At 36.3% G+C, this 18,631-nt stretch overlaps 1 protein-coding gene across 6 annotated transcripts in view; it reads right to left on the bottom strand.

Annotated features, from left to right (window-relative positions):
- CLOCK (clock circadian regulator) overlaps window positions 1-18,631 on the bottom strand; it is a 65,478-nt gene that overhangs the window by 44,614 nt on the left and 2,233 nt on the right. For 2 of the 6 annotated variants that reach the window (XM_084205250.1, XM_084205245.1), the window contains exons 2-3: window positions 10,544-10,645; window positions 8,316-8,402 (exon numbers count right to left, since the gene is read on the bottom strand). The gene's annotated coding sequence lies outside the window, so the exon portion shown is untranslated. The remainder of the gene's footprint in view (window positions 1-8,315; window positions 8,403-10,543; window positions 10,646-18,631) is intronic. The other 4 variants (XM_084205249.1, XM_084205246.1, XM_084205248.1 and 1 more) reach the window with 4 other exon arrangements.

The raw sequence follows: 18,631 nt of genomic DNA on the forward strand, positions 1-18,631 counted from the left end.
CATCATAAAAGGCAATCAGGTTGGCCAAGGATGATTTGCCCTTAGTGAATCCATGCTCCTGATCCCCTTCTTGTTACCCACATGAACAGAGATGGCCCCTAGAAGGAGACATTCCATTACCTTCCCAGGGATTAAGATAAGGTTGACCGGACAGTAGTTCTCTGGGTTCTCCTTTCTGAAGACCAGGGTGACATTTGCTTTCTTCCAGTCCTCAGGTACTCCTCCTGATTGCCCTGACCTCTCATGAGCAGCCTCATTATGGTGTCCACCAGCTCCCTCAGCACTTGCTGATGCAATCCATCAGGGCCTATAGACTTTTGAATGTTCAGTTTACCGGGGTGTTCTCTAACCCAATCCTCCTTGATCTCCTTGAAGGAAAGTCCTCCCTCCAACATTCCTTTATCCTGGTCTCCTGAGTCAAATATTCTGGAGAACTGGTCTTGCCAGCGAAGACCAATGCAAATAAGTTGTTCACTGTCTCCACCTTTACTGCATCCTCTGCCACCAGGATCCCCTTCCATTTAGTAAGAGGCCCTCATTATCTTAGGGTTTTCTTTTGTTATTAATGTCTTTGAAGAAGGCCTTCTTGTCGTCCTTGACATTCTCAATCAGATTTAATTCCAGGTGGGTCTTGGCCCTTCCTGCCATGGTTTCTACTTTGACGAGCACTTTATTTTGATTCCAAGCAGTCTGCCCCTGCTTTCTTTTCCTGTGTATTTCCTGATTACACTTGAAAAATGGAAACAGTTTTTTATTCATTCATGCAGGTCTCCTGCCCCCTTTGTCCAACTTCTTGCTCATTGTTCTTAAGCTTCAAAGGAGTCATGCCTGAATACCAACCAGCTCTCTTGGACTCCTGTTCCCATGGGATTCTTTCAAGAAGATCCCCGAAGAGGCACAACTTAGCTTTCCTGAAGTCCATGGTTGTAATCTTACTTGTTGCTCTGCCTCATCCTCGCCCTTTACAGTCCATAAAGGATATAGCTTAAGAGTATTAAATCAGTTTTAGGGACATCAAATTATTTTATATCAACAACTTACTCCTTTAAGATACAATAATCTAACACATCCAGAAACATCTTACTGTTTCTCAGTTATGCCCACATGAAAAAGTGATGGGAGGGGTCAGAGGGGAACTGGCACACCAGTTCCAGACAACTAAAAAACATGCCAGACAACTAAACAAAATTAACTCAAGGGATTTTTGTAGGTGGTTTTGTTTTGTTGGGGTTTTTTTTGGTTGCTTTGCCCTCTTTTCTATGGTTGGTTTTCTCTAAATAGGAGACAAAGACTTACTCCTAACTCGTGGTCAGGGTATTTACCTAGAAAGCGGGAGAAGTAAGGCTAAGTACTTCCTCTGAATCTGTCCACAGATGAAGAATTACCACATGAAAGATAGCAAGAGCAATACCCACAGACCACACAGGTAACTACATGGCTACAGAGACCTGGCACTTTACACCCTAACAGCTACTTATGCTTGCAAGCACTTTTACCAATCTCCTTGATCAAGCCAAAAGTTTGATGTTAGCCTTCGATCATTACTCTGACCACTCATTTCCACGGCCACATTAAATTCCCTCTCTTCAGCTAGCAAAGACAATCTGATGAATGATTATATCAACAGCAGCTATATGTAACATAATTGTATACCAAATGGACATAATTTTTTTAAAATTGACAACAGTAGCTAACAGCAACACCCAAGAACATATGACAGGTGTTTTAAAAGCCATTATTTTATTTGAAACTTAATTATCTATATCACATAGAAATGCACACATGTAAGTAAAACACTTCTAAAAATATTTAGTACTAGTCACCACTTTACTTTTTACAAGTTGATTGCACAATCCATGCTCTGTGCAGCTGTGGAAGTGCTGCTGGTGCCTAAATTTCCCAGCATGGGTGACTCATGCACAGCTAAATTATTCTGTAAGGCTTTTGTGAAGAGTGGACTGTTTGCCTGCCTGAAAAATGGAGTAGGTAGTGTACTTCACCGGAAGCATCTTCAAAATGAAAGAAGTGAGATTTCACATTTCCATAAAATGAGACAGTTGGAAAATTTTAAGCTACAACACTGAAGCGCCGTCCAAGTCAAAAATTACCAACCAAGCAGCTGCTCCTCCCTACCTCCACCCACCACTTTCCCCAGAAGGCCTGCACATCATTTTGGAGACCACAAAGTGGTAACAAAAGGAAAATGAATGAGGCAGCTGAAAAAAAGGACAAAACAAAACATGGGACTAGGGGATGGTCATTTCAATGTATTTCCACTGTAAGAGAAGAGCAGGTTTGGGACCACTTGATGAAACTGAATAGCCACAAGTCTATGGGACCTGATGAGATGATGTTGCTGTGCCACTCTCCGTCATATCTGAAAACCCATGGCAGTCACACAAAAACCCCTGCTGACTGGAAAAAAGGAAACATCAGTCCTATTTAAAAAAAAAGGGAGAAACGAAGGTCTGGGAAGATCATGGAAGCAATTTTAAGGCACATACAACACAAGCAGGTGATCAGAGACAGCCAGCACAGCTTTACTGAGGGCAAATCATGCCTGACCAATCTGGTGGCCTTCTATGATGAAACAATAGCTGACAAGTTTAACACCAACCAATGTCATCCAACTAGACTTCTGTAAGGCTTTTGACACAGTCCCACACAAGATCCTTTTTGCCAAATTGGAGAGACATGGGTTTAAATGGTGGACTGCTGGAGGGAAAACTAACTGGATGAATGGACACAGCCAGAGAGTTGTGGTCAATGACTCTATGTCCAGATCAAGGCCAGCGACAAGGGGTGACTGTATCCAGCTCTCAGATCCTCAACACAAGAAAGACATGGATCTTTTAGAGCAGGCTCAGAGGAGGCCACAAAGATGATCAGAAGACTGGAGCACCTCTCCTATGGAAGACAGGCTGAGAGAGCTGAGGTTCTCCAGCCTGAAGCAGAGAAGGCTCCACAGAAACCTCACCGCAGCCTTCCAGTCCTTGAAGGGGGCTTTTAAAAAAGAGAGAGAGCAAGTTTTTACACAAGCAGATACAGAACAAGGAGGAACAGTTTTAAACTAAAAAAGCAAAGATTTAGATAAGATGCTAGTAAAAAAATTCTTTATTCAGAAGGTGCTGAGGCGTTGGAACAGGTTTTCCAGAGAAGTTGTAGATGGCCCACCCCTGGAAGTGTTAGAAGCCAGGTTGGATGTGATCCTGAGCAACCTGATCAAGTGAATGGCACTCCCTACTCATGGAGGAGAAGGATTGGAACTAGATGGTCTTTAGGGTCTCTTCCAAACCAACCCTATGATTCTATCCAAAAATTTGTGGCAAAACACACTTCTGTATTAGCATGCTTACTGTTATATTCCTATGGTTAACAGGCTTTAACAGGAGTAAAGAACTTAATTTCCTAGAATTATAGCGTCTGCCAGATCCTTCAGTTTATCCCTCAATACAACTACCTGTTATTGAAAAAAACAAGCTTACACTGCAAAAAATCTTCAACACTATACTTACAGAATACAGATTTTAATTTCACTAAAGGAAACACTGGAGTTACTCTTTTTTCAGAACTTTCAACAGAAGAATCTGGGCTCAACTGAAATTACTGTGATTGCAATACTTGAGATAAAGGACAAGTACTTCATACCACAAAGGCAAGAAGTGCCTTAACAGGCAAACGGGACACCCCCCCTCCCAAAAAAAAAACCCACCAAAAAACCAAACCCCAAATAAACAAACAAACCCAAGCAATCAACCAAACCAAAACAGTAATGCAACTCCCAAAAAAGCAACAAACCAGAAGAGTTTTGCAATTGATACAGAGAGGAAGTGGCTCCTGTTTTGTCTAATAAATAAAACTAAGACAAAAACAACTTATGTTTTGTTGTCACTAGAAACTTTGGCAAAACTCTCAGTAACCACTTCCGGTATAGATGCTAATTATCTTTTGCCGCCCTGCTACAAGCAAGAACCGAAGGAAATAAAACCAGTCAGCATCTAGTCACATTGAACTTATTCAGGTAGAAAAGATGATACATTATTGTAACAAAAGAGATAGTCATGCATGAACTAAACAGAAACAGCAATGCAGCAACAGGAAAAAGTATACAAAAATCAACTCCAAATTTCATTTAACTTTAGAGCAATCACTCTGCAAATATTCTTAAAAAGAAATAAAGGAAGAGTATCTTAATTCAAACATTAGAGCACTGAACACAACTGAATTTCTGAATGTTCAGGAAACAAGGCTCAAAGAAAAATTATAGTTTAAAGTAACACTAACATTTAACATACTTTAACAGTCTATGTTTCTAAAACATTATCTATTTATGTAGATAACAAATTTTCTCACTTTTCCTTTATTCTCCTGAGCAGCAGAAGCATGCACTCCCTCCTCTGAAGCTTTCGAGCTTGTGCTAAGGTAAGTCCAGAAAACCTACTGAAATCACCTTCTGAGGGTCACCAGATAAATAGCAAAAGACAAACATCAAATTCCTTCTTCTCATATACCAGTATCATCTTCAAAATATTGGCTGCAGTCAATTTAATTGTAAATTAAATTGATTAATTATGATGAGAATATTACTCTTCAGGCACAGGGAATTTTTATAATGAAAGCTTTTAATACCTTGCAGACTAATTCAATGCTCATAGCAAAATTCTGTCATGTGTCTCCCATTCCTTCAAAAATATTTTAAGATCATGATATTGACTGAAAGACAAAATGTATCAGGAAATTCGACACCAAGCTCTTAAAAATTTTTCAGCTACAATATTTAAGACAAGAATTTTCAGGATTAGTTTAAGGGTGGGGAAAGGTCACCAACTCAGTTCCTTCTTGTATTTTGGAAATTCAAATTCTCACACTCCATATAAACCCTACAAGGTTTCAAATGAGTCCTCAAAGTTATTTCTTTGAGAACTACTAGTCTTTTTAACCATCTATAATACCCAACAAAAAAATCCTATCAACTACTTAGGACCACTCTTGCTACATTTGTGGGCCTTTAAACTCCCTTCCTCAGTTTTTTCATTTTTATCTTCTACAATTCGCAAGTTTTTTCTTTCACAGAACATTATTTCTATGTACCAAGATACTTGTTTCTGAGTGCTTATTTCCTGCCCCTCAAAGTTTTCTCTGCACACTTGAGATTCCAAGGTCAAGGAAAGTTCCCTGTCTGACTATCCAGGAGTCACTGTGGCAGTCACTCCCACCATCAGAGACTCTCCCTGCTGGGATCCAGGCTGCTTCACAATGGGTGGTTCTATCCCTCACAGGGCTCTTTGCTCAATTAACAAAACCTGACTTAGATCATCCAGCACTTAAGTCCCTAAAAGCAACACTAAGAAATATTTATAAAACTATTATAGCTATTTCAATTTACAATTAATATATCAGTTATCAAAAACCAAACTTACAGTCAGGTTTTATTTAATTCCCTTCTGCTCACATTGTGAGAATGGTTTTAAAGACCTAGGATCTTGCTAGTGGCACAAGAAACACTGGTACTGAGGAGTGGGATAACAAAAGTTATCAATATTCAAGGAAATCCTGAAACTAACATGAATTTTAAGTTAAGGCTATATGCTAACAGGGTAATAAAAACAGCTGTATTGTATTTAAGCACACATTCAAGCTTGAAACAGTTTACTTATATCAAATACATTTAAAAATACACAAACAGCACTTCAATGTAACAGTGAAATATTTTTAAGGCAAGATTACTTAACGAGGAGTCTTCAGAACTTACTGGCTTACAACTCACATTTTGACTCTCAACATTTTTCTACATTTTAAATTGAGGCTTATATCTCAATTTTGAACAAATTAAATAATACTGAAAATAACTTTATTGTTTTTATTAAAGCCAGTGATTTTTTTCAAACACTTTCAAAATGCTGCTGCTACCTATGCTGTTACAGGCTTAATAGTTTTTGGGTGGATTTTAATGATTACATTTTTTTTTAAAGACTGTAGGTTTAAATGTCCCTATCAACAGAAATCTTAATTAAATATTGGAAATTTTCTGGAAAAAATGCTGAAAGCCAAGTTTGAGATGCTGCAAAGATCTAATAAACAAGAAACATAGCTGAATTCAATCCTAATTACTGGCTTGGATATGTGAGATATTATACTACAGTTAAGCATGCAAAATTCTTGGGAAACTCTGAACTTAAAATTAAACGGGGCAGATGGAAAGTACTCTTTCAACTGCTATTTCAAGACAAAATGATTTAACACCAGCACCAAAATATTACTTAGATTTTCATCACCTTAACAACAGAGGAATTCATTCCAGGCCAAAAAAAAAAAAAAACCAACCAGAAAGGCCTGTCATGATTCATGACAGCTAAGACATGAAAAAGGGTAATAACAGCAAAAACCTTCAAAGACTCTTATTCATTTTTTGTGTTGCTCTTACTTAATGACTCTTTTTCATTTTTTGTGTTGCTCTTACTTAATGACTCTTTTTCATTTTTTGTGTTGCTCTTACTTAATGACTGTCATAAAACACTGGCCTTGGGGTTTTATCAATGCAGATGAGCAGCTCAAGCTAAACATCTGGGGTGGGAAGCATACATATTTTCAAATTCTATACAAAAATTATAAAACTAAAGAAATCAGAAGATTCCTCTGTTTAACAATTTAAAAATACAAGCATGGAAAAAACACAAACTAATCCATCAGAACTACAAAAGGCAGTTACAATCTAATCATTTGAACCACTGTCATTTACAGCATTTATTTGTCTAATTGACACAGTTTATATTACAAAAATTGAAAAAAAATATTTCCAGCACTTCAAAATTTTTCAAAATCAGCACCTAAACTCATGGCTGTACTTGCAGCATGTCTTAGAGGTTCACTGCCCTCATCTACTGACCTATAACCAAAGTGAACAACTATGGCTCTGTCCCCATTAGAAAGTAATCTGAAACCGTAGAAATGGATCAGTAGATCAAAGCAGCTGGTGCTGACACTCCTATGCTAGCTGTTCAGGAGGGTTTATTTTGGATTAGATTTCATCTGGTCTCCAGAAGCAAACATCACTATCACATGGACCATTAAAATTTTTCCAGGAATTTCATGATTGATGCAGAACTCCATGTCCCTAGTAGAGACAGAACTCTGCAGCACTCTGCACCTACAGCAGAACTCACAGACTAATCTTCTGAGAAAGAGATGTAGTTCAAACACACTGAACCAAGGGAGTGGTAAGGGAAGACAACAGTGAGATTTTCTCCAAAGCAGTTTTAATCATCCAAATCACAATTGTAATGCATACATTGGAATTATACCCTACCTTTTCAAACCAGACTAATCAAAAGAGATGTCATGTCATAAACAGAATACTTGATGGCACTGAAAGACTTCAGAAAAATTCTGTAAGCATTCTTCTTAATGCCTCACAATTGAAAAACAAAATCATGATAAAAGACCATTTACTGGGTTCCTCAAAAAATTTATTTCCTCTGTGCAAGAATTCAGCAGAAGACATAAATCTAAAAATGTCTATTTCTTAGGCTTCATTTCTCTTTTCTTCACTTATTTACTTCATCTTTTATGTCCTGTTTTCTCACTTCAAATATTTTACTTCTCTTCTTCTTTCTACCTTATTTCTTTCAGCCTTCCTCTCATTTATTTATTCATTTCCTCCTATTACCTGTGCTATTAAATACAGTAAGGGAAAAGTAAATATTCTTGCGTCTCTGAACTTTTAGACAGAGGTGTCAGTATTGTTTTTTCCCTGGAAATTCAGATATAGTATGAGAAAGTTTTGTAAGCACTACTACTGTGATTTAACTTCCCCTAACTCAAAATTTAAAAGGGCTAAAGATGATCATGGATTTACTGCAATGACTCAAATTGATCTCTAAATCCTGTGCTAACCAACTATGGGAATTGAGAAAGATCAGATTAATGACACAGGAATATTAGTCTACTGTAAAACTGAAATGAGCCTGGTTCTAAACATCATCTCAGAGAACAGCCACAGGAACAAAGAAATACTAAAGGAAGCCCATCAAGGGATCTATGGAATGCAATAATTTCATTAAAGAAACACTAGATAAATATATTTGGTGTATACTCAGCTTTTTACCTCAGATGCAAAGCCAGGAATATATTGCTTAATCTCTGCCCCTTATTTTCTGGGCTACGTAATTTACATTATAATTTAATCCTCTAGATTTTAGGTTATATGTCAGAGTTTCTCCAAGAACTGTAAATTACAAATAGGATTTTTTAATCTTTTTTTTTCAAATGCAATTAATTCATTAGTTGCTTAGAATAACCAAACTATTCAGACTCACCTAGTTTCACTGACGTTCAGTATACAAGATCCAAACAGATTTCCAGAAGATTTTGCAAATGAAAAAATGGGCTTCTCTCTACATTTGCTAAATTTAGATGAAAACAAAAAAAATCAGATCTCTTTAGAGCAATTCCTAAAGAAAAACTGTCTTTTAAGAAAGACAACACTATACAAAATTTCATATGTACATTATCTGAAAATTTTAAGTATATTTTTTTTTTCCATTTCAGAACAAATATGGTCTTCATGTTTTAAAAATGTTACTTGAAAAGCAATATCAAAGATGCACAACACACAGAGATTTTCAGGATGCTCAAAAGGAAGTATTTCATAACTTTTAACCACACACAGCCTGCCCTGTCCAAAAAGATCAATATTATTATGATAAAATAATGAACTTATGAACATTAGAGAATGTTCACATAAAAGCAATAAAGAAAAAAGCAAAGAATAGAGAAAAAACTGAATGAAAAAAATTGACAACAGTTATGGAAATATACTGCTAAAGCAGAATTTGAAGGACCAAATCAACAGTACATGCATTATAAAGTTAAGGAAAAGCATGGAGTACAGAAGAAAATCTTCTTACTCAGTGTTTGTACCTGACACTACAATGGAGTCAAGGAGATTAGACCTGTTTACTTCTCACAGTCCAGCTAGAACATGCTCAGTAGCCCTGACTGCTTATGACTAAAAGGATTTGGAACATATCTACCTCATCTGATTTGGACAGATGAAATGGATTTAGGAAATTCATTGAACTGGTACAAAACATATTTTCAGAAATCTATCATACTGCCTAATGTAAGTGGGATAGCAGAAAAAAATATTGCAGCATAACAATTTGCCTCTCCTAAAACCTTGAGTGCTTGCTCCAGCATACGCAGGTGCTTTTTTTTTTCCAGTGGCAAAATTTTCATTGCATTTTGCATCAAGAAAACAGCACGTTCTTCCCTCTAAACTCATTCTCAGACACAAGCCGATGCTTGGTTGAATTTTAGGTGAAGGAGACACAGAACAGAGATTTAAGTCTTAGTAAATTATAAGCAACTAAAACCAGGGTTCTGGAACAGAAAGTGTTGAGCATCATTAACTACAAGCACTGCTACCTGTAATTCCATTCATGACCATACTTCATGTATGACCAAGCACCTCCAATGCATTATAAGCCACTAGGAATACAGGAAGGTTTTCTGCCAGCAAGACAAAATAATCCCACTTCAGCAAGATTGGCACAACGTCTGTTCTACATAAATAGATGGATTTCTTGGGGTTTTTTTGACCCAGTATAAAAGTGCAAGTTTTGATCCAGTCAAAGAAACAACAGAACATCTGAAAAATAACACCTACTTAGGAAGATGAAAGATAAAAAAACACATACATGAAGTCTACAGAGGGTCATGGCCATGATTCTCATGATACAATGAATCAAAATCCCTGTTGCTCAAAAGATGAACCATAAACAAACTACCCTGCCCTTCTGTGTTTCTCTCTGTGCGATGCACAAAGCAATCAGCAACCTTACTGCAAGATACAACATGGACAAATCTTGCAAAGATGAAAATCTGCACCTCCTGGCCCATCCTCAGCCGGACATCACACAGTGTCCAATCAAAGAAGCAGGGAGAAGCAACCCTTTCATAAATAAGGTGACGTGAACAGAGGCAGTGGTACTTGAACCCATTAAGATGCATTCTCCTGCTCTATCCTTACACAAATGGGGTATTAAGTTACCTCAACAAAAGCATCTGCAAAAAAAAATCCAAAACAAAACAAAAAAACCAAAAACCAGTACAAAACAAAACAAACAAAGACCACACCACACAAAAATCCAAACAAACAAACAAAAAACACTCAGAAAAGCAGTGAGCATGGCAGTACATATGCTCACTCACTGCAACACATCCCTGGGAGAGATATTAGCTTAGTCTCCAGAAACCACAGGGCTACATTAGCACGCTGCACTGCTGGGGACAATGCCTTCATAAGGCTTTTTCTTCCTTCTAGTTTCTAAGACAGCTCAGGTACAGTTCATTTGTTTCATTCCATGCTCCAGTGTACAGAATAAAAGCTTATAAAAAACTTTTTTAAAGTTTATTCTTGCCCACACACACATTAAATTGAATCTCAAATTGAAGTGGAATGTCTACCTTGCCTGAGGTTGAAAAAGAGCTGTTTCTGTTTAAAGCCTTACTGTTCTAGTAGCAATAATATCTACATACTTACTTAAATTACCTAGAAATACATTGTGCCTTGTAGAGTGGGTGGGTAGCATTAGTAATCCAACTGTGATGTCATCTGAGTAAAAGTCTTCTTTGGCACGATCTTCTGAAAAACAACCAAAAAACCCATCGTTTAATGAAAATTAATCTATTAGAAAAAACTTTTTGGGGATGAGCCCTTGATTATTTCTGTTTTCTCTCCTGCCGTTACAGTAATTTCATATGCATCCTTAAATTGTCAAAAAATTCACTTTCTGATTTTTCTATTCAATAGAATGCTGTAAATATTTATGAAGGAGAACTTCAACATTGCACACCACCTTCTACATAGCTCTGGCACTGTCTGAAATCCAAACCCATGAGGCATGCAATAGCCCAATGGTAAAACAAAATTTACAGATATAACAATGTCTACAAAACATTAATATTACAATTATTGCATTACAATTGCTTTGGATTGCATTATGACCATGCAGAACATTAATAATACACTATGCAAACTTATGGAAAGAAACTGCATCAATAAAATCTTAACTGTGTGTACTATGGTTCAAACAGCACACATGAACTACCTCAGCACACAACTTGACCCTCTCAGAGAACATGGCATTGCAACATCACAAGACTCCCCTCACTAATAAAAAAACAATTTCAGTAAGATGTGCTGAGCAAAAGCTAACTATACAACAGAGATTTTTATACAAAAGCACTCTATTTATTCAATGAAGAAAGAGCTCCCTACCTGCTACAGATCATTAATTCTGTATTCCTACACACCATGCTGTATTTTAAATACAAATGCACCAACTCGGTAATATCTAACTGATATAATCCTGCTGGAAAAATCTACTGCTTCTGACCCACTGCTGATATTTTCTACTCAGCACTCCCATATGGCAAAGCATATCCTTTAAGGCATACATAAATCTATTCCCATCCATAGTATGCAAGGATTGGCAGATTTCCTCTGACATAAAATCACCAAAACAAAGTAACACCTAAACCCCTGATCTTTACCACCTTGTCCCCCAGTACATAAAACATAGAAAGAAGAAGCTGTCAGCATGGGGAAGAGGAACGCCAATGTTTGAAGAAGATCTACTGCCAAGTCTAATGGGATAAGAAATGCAGACCATTATCACCTACGTATCTATTTTTCTAAGTGGTCAAATGAAATATGAAATGTTAAAAATCAATTCTTTGAATCAAACACCGGCATGTAGTTAAGAAATGGCAAAAGATATTCTACAAAGCAAGAAATTTAGGTGCATTTTTAAAAAAAACTATGCCAGTTTATGAAAGATTATTTTTTGTTCCTCTGTTGAGTTACATTAAATTTTATGTTGCAAATCTAAATCAATCATAAATCTAGTTGTCTATATAAAGGCAGTAAAAATTTAACTAAAATAATTTGGAAAAGCAATTTCAGTGAAAAAAGTTTGAGATCCTTTTGACTTGTATAAAATGGTAGAGTGTCAATCACCACTGATGGTAAAAACTTCTATAGTCCCACTCTCAATTGTACTGAAATTCATATGAAGTCCTCCAGCTTGTAGAAAAATTGTGTGTAATAGAAGGTAGCAAAAGAGCAACAGGAATGCCTGAGATGAAATTTTCAGGCACAGATGCCTGTTATTTTGCCACTCACTTTAAAAGCAAGTTCGAGTGAGAGCTAAATTTCTAAAAGGGTTAAAAAATATCTCCGTAGTAGAATTTGTGTCCTAACCTCCCTGCCAAACTGATCAAAACAGTTTGTCATATTCTCAAATCATTCTCCTGTCTCAGTTTTTTTTCTTCAGAAGCACTAAACACATCAACATAATTTTTAAGTTTCTATAGATCTTTTTCTTGATCTATTTCATAAAACCTTCTAGTTACTCTTTCTCTTGATCCAGACGACTTTTCTGATCTCATTATGCTTTCCAAATCCTGAAAAATATTTTGCTTCTTTTCCTCCAAAACTGTATATTATTTGGACTTGCTTTATGCTGTCATTTGCTTCTATATTCTCATATTACTTGTTGCTGATCTATCTTATCTTCTTAGAAATGAGAATTTGTTTAATTCACTCACTATGACTCGCTTATTAACTTGAATCCTTGTCCCCCTTTCTGAGGTCATTGGCATCATTTTCTATGTCAGTGAAATTCAGATCACAAGCTTCTCAAGGCTGAAACTCTATCTTATTATCTATGAAACATCATGAAAAGCTCTAGGGCAGCACAAAATGTTAAGCTAATGCTTCTGAGCTGGAAAAAAAGACTATATTAAAAAATTAAGTAGAACATTTTAACAACAAAAACAGTTCCAGAAGAATATATTATATGTAAAATTGCTATCAGTGGAACTACCATACACTTTGAACAGTAGTTCTCAAACACACAACTGCTAGTAGTAGCTTGATTACACATAATGGATGTTGCTGCTGTGGATGGCAAAAAAACTTTATTAAATCACATTACTACATTAAAACTGACGGGAAAGTGTGTGTGTGTGTGTGTGTGTGTGTGTGTGTGAGAGAGAGAGAGAGAGAGAGAGAGAGAGAATCTGCATTTCTATTCTGACAGTTCTTGGAAGCTGTGATTCATGCTGCTACTTGCTTTTCTACTCACAGTAGAGGAAAACCCTGTTTCCTTTAGAGTATTTGTTGTTACTATGAAAACTACTTTAAAACAAGCACAAGTTAAAAACAACTATTTTGCAGTCTGCTATGATATTTTAAAATTAATTATTTTAACACTGGAAATCAATAAATTGAAATTTGTGAAGATTATGAGTCTTGACAAGTATATTTCATATTATACAGCAGCACAAGCTAATAAAATTTTCTTCACTTTCAGCATTACTATATTTTCAGTTTTTCTAAACCAACCAGCAGGACATGCTACAATTCCCTACTGAGACTTCATAAAAATCTTCAAGTTGATTTCAGTCTGCTGTTTATTATGATAAATGAGAAATGCAAATACAGGTCAGACAGGAAAGAAGCCGAGAAATGCATTCTAGACATAAATTCAGTTCCTGCTTTTCAACAAGTAACTCTGTGTTACAAGAAAGAGAAGTGGGCTTATTGGAAATCTGATTTGGGAAATACTGTCTTTTGTTCTTATGCAGACAGAAAAATATTATTTTTATTATTATTTTGCAATAATGTCACACGATGATATTGTTGGTCCCCCTCTCTTTCCAAAACGGCCCAACATTCTTCCTGTCTCCTCAAGCCTTGATGACACATACAAGTCCTGGTCTCCTATCCAACACAGACCCAGTGCATGCTAAAAAAAACAGGTCAGCACCAAAATCCCACTGCATTATGTCTCTCTCAAGAGAAGGCAGTGACACATTTCTCTCTATCCAGCTTGCCCATCTCCTCAAAACCTGTGGTAACATTAAAGTCTGTGATTTCCATCTCTCCTAGAAACATGGCTACAATTGATCAACTATTTCAAAAGCTACTGGTGAATATGTAAGGAAAGAATGAGACATAACAAGGAAAAAGCATAAATCACATTTTCTTAGGAAATCAGGTTTAAAAAAAGGCAACTCCCTACAGCTTTCAATCAAGGAAAATTTCTTAGTTGTTTATTGAGCCAAGGAAATAAGCAGCTTTTGGCAAAACATTTTTTTGTCTTTTTACAACTTCACATGTAGGTTTCAAATTAAGCTTTGGGGAACTAAGGTAGGAAAGTTACCACATGAAACAAGACAGGCTTTTTCTCCTAAATGTATCTTAAGGCTTTTGGATGACTGGTGAAAATCCAAGCATTTAACATATTCCTAGCAAGAGTAATTTCAAAAATTATATACCTTCTACCTTAGCACACCAGCAGGAGTCTACATTGTCTGCATTTGCAACCATCTTCTCAACAGCAACCTCTAAACTCTTGGAACAGTGTTTTGCCAAGGTGCATGCCAGTAAGAGCCAAAACACAACAGACAGCCACTGACATTACATTTAACATGCAATGAAATAGCCACCAAACACTTCAAATGCCCTTAAATGCCAGAAACTATTATTAACTACTTCATTAAAAACTTTACTCAAACATAAAAATGGAGACTTATGTTTTATTTGTAACAGCAGCAGGATTCTCAGAATTTAAAATATTAAATTAGCTGTATTAATGTGTTTTGAAGTACCTTTTTTATTAGGCAGTTTAGTGTCTCATGCTTTAATTAAGATCATAATTTAAGATGTAAAAATATATATTTCCTCAGTGTTTCTAATGTACATTAGGAAACTCACACATTAACCTCCCACAAGAGCTGCTTCTTAGTAGCCAGCCTGTCCTGTATATTCACAAATACTTGCCTCAATGAAGAAAGTGCTGAAACTTTCTGGAGATCTACCAGTTCAGCAGATAATGACATGCTTATGGGATCTGGGATCATTCTTCTGCAAGCAATGGAGATACACTCACAAACTTGTGATGCTGCAAGCTAAAAACTCTTGTAGATGAGGTCGCTGGCAATACTACTCCCTGCTAGAAAGTACTTAAAATTCTGACATAATGCTGGATGATCAGCCTATTCCCAGAGTATTTCTCCTTTTCTAAGTGTCCCACAGCTAGACCACTACTATGCAGCAGGTTAGCAAGTTCTGTGGCCTGCTGTGGTTGTAGTAGACCAAAGCAGCACAGTCTTCACTGAAACAGGGCACAAAAAGGGGATTCCATACAAAAGTATCTACAAAAAGGATCTACAATTCTTAAGCAACAAAGCCAAGGAGAGTTGCATCATTCAGCAAGACTTTTTCAAAAGTTAATAGAGATACAAACTATATAAGTAACCAGTGAACACAGTATCTTTGCCTTCACCTGTTTCTAGAGGCCTAGGACATAGGTAAGGCTAGTACTCACAATCCAAGTCCCCGTCCTTGTCATACACATACCTAAGCTTTTCCCATCAAAGCAGGCATAATATATTCTTTTTACATGCTAGCAGAGGGGAAAAGATGTGCTCTCATTTGTCCAGCAGCAGAGGGTTACGGCACAGTAACCTGGATCACAGAAACTAGAAAGCCAATCTCTAGTCTTCAGAGTTCAAACCCTAATTTCTCAGCAGGCTCTGCATCACACTGGGAAGATGCATCAACTGCTAACTTTTCCTTTCAGTGGCAATTTTCAGAATATAGAAGCAAAAATAAAAAGTAAAGCTTTACTGGACAGAGCAGCACCAGAAGTATGCATGCCTCTCTAAGGCAGCAAAGAAGAGATGCAATTCTTGGGTTCCAGTTTGTAATGGCATTCAAAATTTTAAATGGAACACAGGCCAGAATATAGGCATCATCTCCTCTTCCTCCAAGAAAACAACTGGCCTAGTATATCTCTTTAGCCCAATTAGACTTTAATCATCTTGTCTGCAAGGAAAAGTGAGGTTCCAGGCTTTGGCGCTTTGTTGGTTTGTTGTTTATTTTGGGTGTTCCTTTTTTTTTATGGAGACATGAACAAAACCTCTTCCTCCTCACTCCTTTGTGCTTCTGAACAAAAGGGAGAGTCACCACAGGGTTTTGGTCCAAGTCCAATTCCATAGGTGTGCCTGAGGTGTGGTTTGAACATGCCTTTGAACAAGTGAAGGCCTAATTTACAGATTGCCTAATTTATGAATAGTAAACAGATTTAGTTGCCAAGATGCTCGGTTATGATAAGATTCTGAAGATGTGAATGAGAACAAGACTTCAGTGTTTAACTTTGGAAAACTTTACTAGTGAAAACCTAGAAACCTCTAACACAGATACAAATTGTATTTGGGGCTGGACATAAAAAAACCCATCTAAATCAATTTTGACTCCTCCATATTATTTTATGGATCTGGCTATATACCAAAATAACATATATGAAACCCATCTCAGAGGTACCTGCAAATATCCTTTTTACTGGAACTCTAGAAAGACCTCTATGGAAGAATTATGTCACATATATTTATTTTAAAAATCCACTTTACTGGATCTGTCTTACTCCGAGAAGTGTTTTGTTTTAACAAAAGGTTAACAGTCTAACACCATTTATCTTGTGGTACCAGGCTGTCATTATTGGTAAAATAACATTAGCTTCAAAACTGAAGCCTTCTCACATACTCTGAGATAATTTTTTTTAACAAAAAACTATTGCAGTAGCCACATTTATTCCTAATCTGGCTACATTTTTATCATGAATATGAGGAATGCCCATAGTATATATTGAGCTTCAAAAGCATCACACTCCAAATATAAGTCATTATCATTCTTGAATTTCATATATATAACTAGTTTTTAAGGATCTATATTTAATAAAATATTTATACTATTAATGATTTCATAATATACACAGAACGTCAGTACAGAATAAGGAAACTTATTCACTGATTTTAATGACAAAATGCAACAGTTGGAAAGAGTCCAAAGTGTGCAGCTCTAAACTGTTGAAAGAATCTGTGAAACCTTGTTATTTCCATATAATATTAAAAATATGACAACCACAGAAGACCAAAACATTTTGTATATATGATTATATATTCTAAAAGTAGCTATAATAAAGAATTTATAATACACACAAAAAGTATGGTTAGAGAACACTAAGACAAAAAATTAAAACACTCAGAGGTGAGGTATACCAAAATTAAAGTGGCTTTTACATGACAAAGGAATTTTGTGGCAGCAGTAGGGATAGAGAATTCAATCCTTCAGGGCAGCTGCATTAACCCTGAATCTCTTTTCTCTTCCGTGATTTTGCATTTCACATCTTTTAAGTGCTACAACAAATAAACAGTGCAAAGGCTGTCAGTTTCAAATTATTACAGATTCCCACTGAGTTAACAAAATAACCAACTATCCTAGTAAGTTCCTTTTGCCAGATGGGCCACCTACACAGAAGTCAATGAGGTACCTTCCTAACAGATCTACCCAAATTTGCTTGTGCCACAGTTACAGAGAAACACCAGGATCTTTCATTTCAGGTGCTGCTAAGGGAATGAAGATGTGCTTCCAACACGTTTTTTTACTCTGAAAGACCAATAAATCCAAAATAATAATATCAATGCTACTAACAATAATTCAGTATAAGCTTAAGATGAGAGAAACAGTTGAATGGTTTGGCGACTCTCTGTAGTCTCACAGTTTTTTTGCCTCTAGAGATAAAGCTACTGTAAAACAGCCACTGTTCTCCCAACAGCCTGGTGACTCTCCTGGTCTTGTGCCACCTCTTCAGTGGTGAACCAGTTCATTAACACCGAAAGGTTAAAAATACCTTGCAAAGTAAATCAACAGAAAGTAAGAATGCCAGGAACAATCACTACTGACTTTGCTATGCCACTACCTACTAACATCACCAATCCTCAGAAACAGTTCTACACCTGCTTTCAAATTTGGCCTTCACAGTTTGAAGTGTTCATAGAGAAGCTAGTACCTTAAAAAGGCTGAAACACTAAAATGAGCTTTTCTTTACTTCAGAGATCTACCAAAGCCTTTGCCCCAAGAAAAACTAACTTATGACAATGTGATGAAAAGGCACCTTTCAGCTGTAATTCCACTTCTTCTGAATTATATTTTGTATTAAATACTGTATTAGGATACTCATTTTCTACTCTAAGAGGAGAGCTATTCATAGTCTCCATAGATAAAACCAAGCTGAAACCATGAGGCACTGACAACAAATTACATGTATCTCCTAAAGGAAAGCATAGATAAAAAAGGAGCTGCTTTCAAATGAGGAAATTACCTAAGTGAAGCAAACCGCATTTTAGATTCACAACTATTTTCAATACAAGTTTATTCATTTTAATAAAAAAAATCACAATTTTCCAAGTGTATAAAAACATTTCACATAATGAACATGTGGAGAAGGTGGGGGGCAATACCTCTACTGCTATTTAATATCAACTCATATTTAATATTCAACTTTTTGCAGAAATTTAAAATAAAGGGGGAGAAAAAGCAAAAGTTCAAAGCTCTTAAAAGCAGCAATTTCTTTTGCAAGACCAATCCAACCACAAAGATCCATGACTTCTGTGAAATTCTATACTAAGAAGCTAATTAACCAACACTGCAAATTAAATTTAAGGTAATTACCACTCAGTTTTTAAATTGCTTAGTACAAAGAGACTAAAGTTACCTACA

This window comes from Fringilla coelebs, assembly GCF_963513975.1.
Source record: "Fringilla coelebs genome assembly, chromosome: 4".
Taxonomy (NCBI): domain Eukaryota; kingdom Metazoa; phylum Chordata; class Aves; order Passeriformes; family Fringillidae; genus Fringilla; species Fringilla coelebs.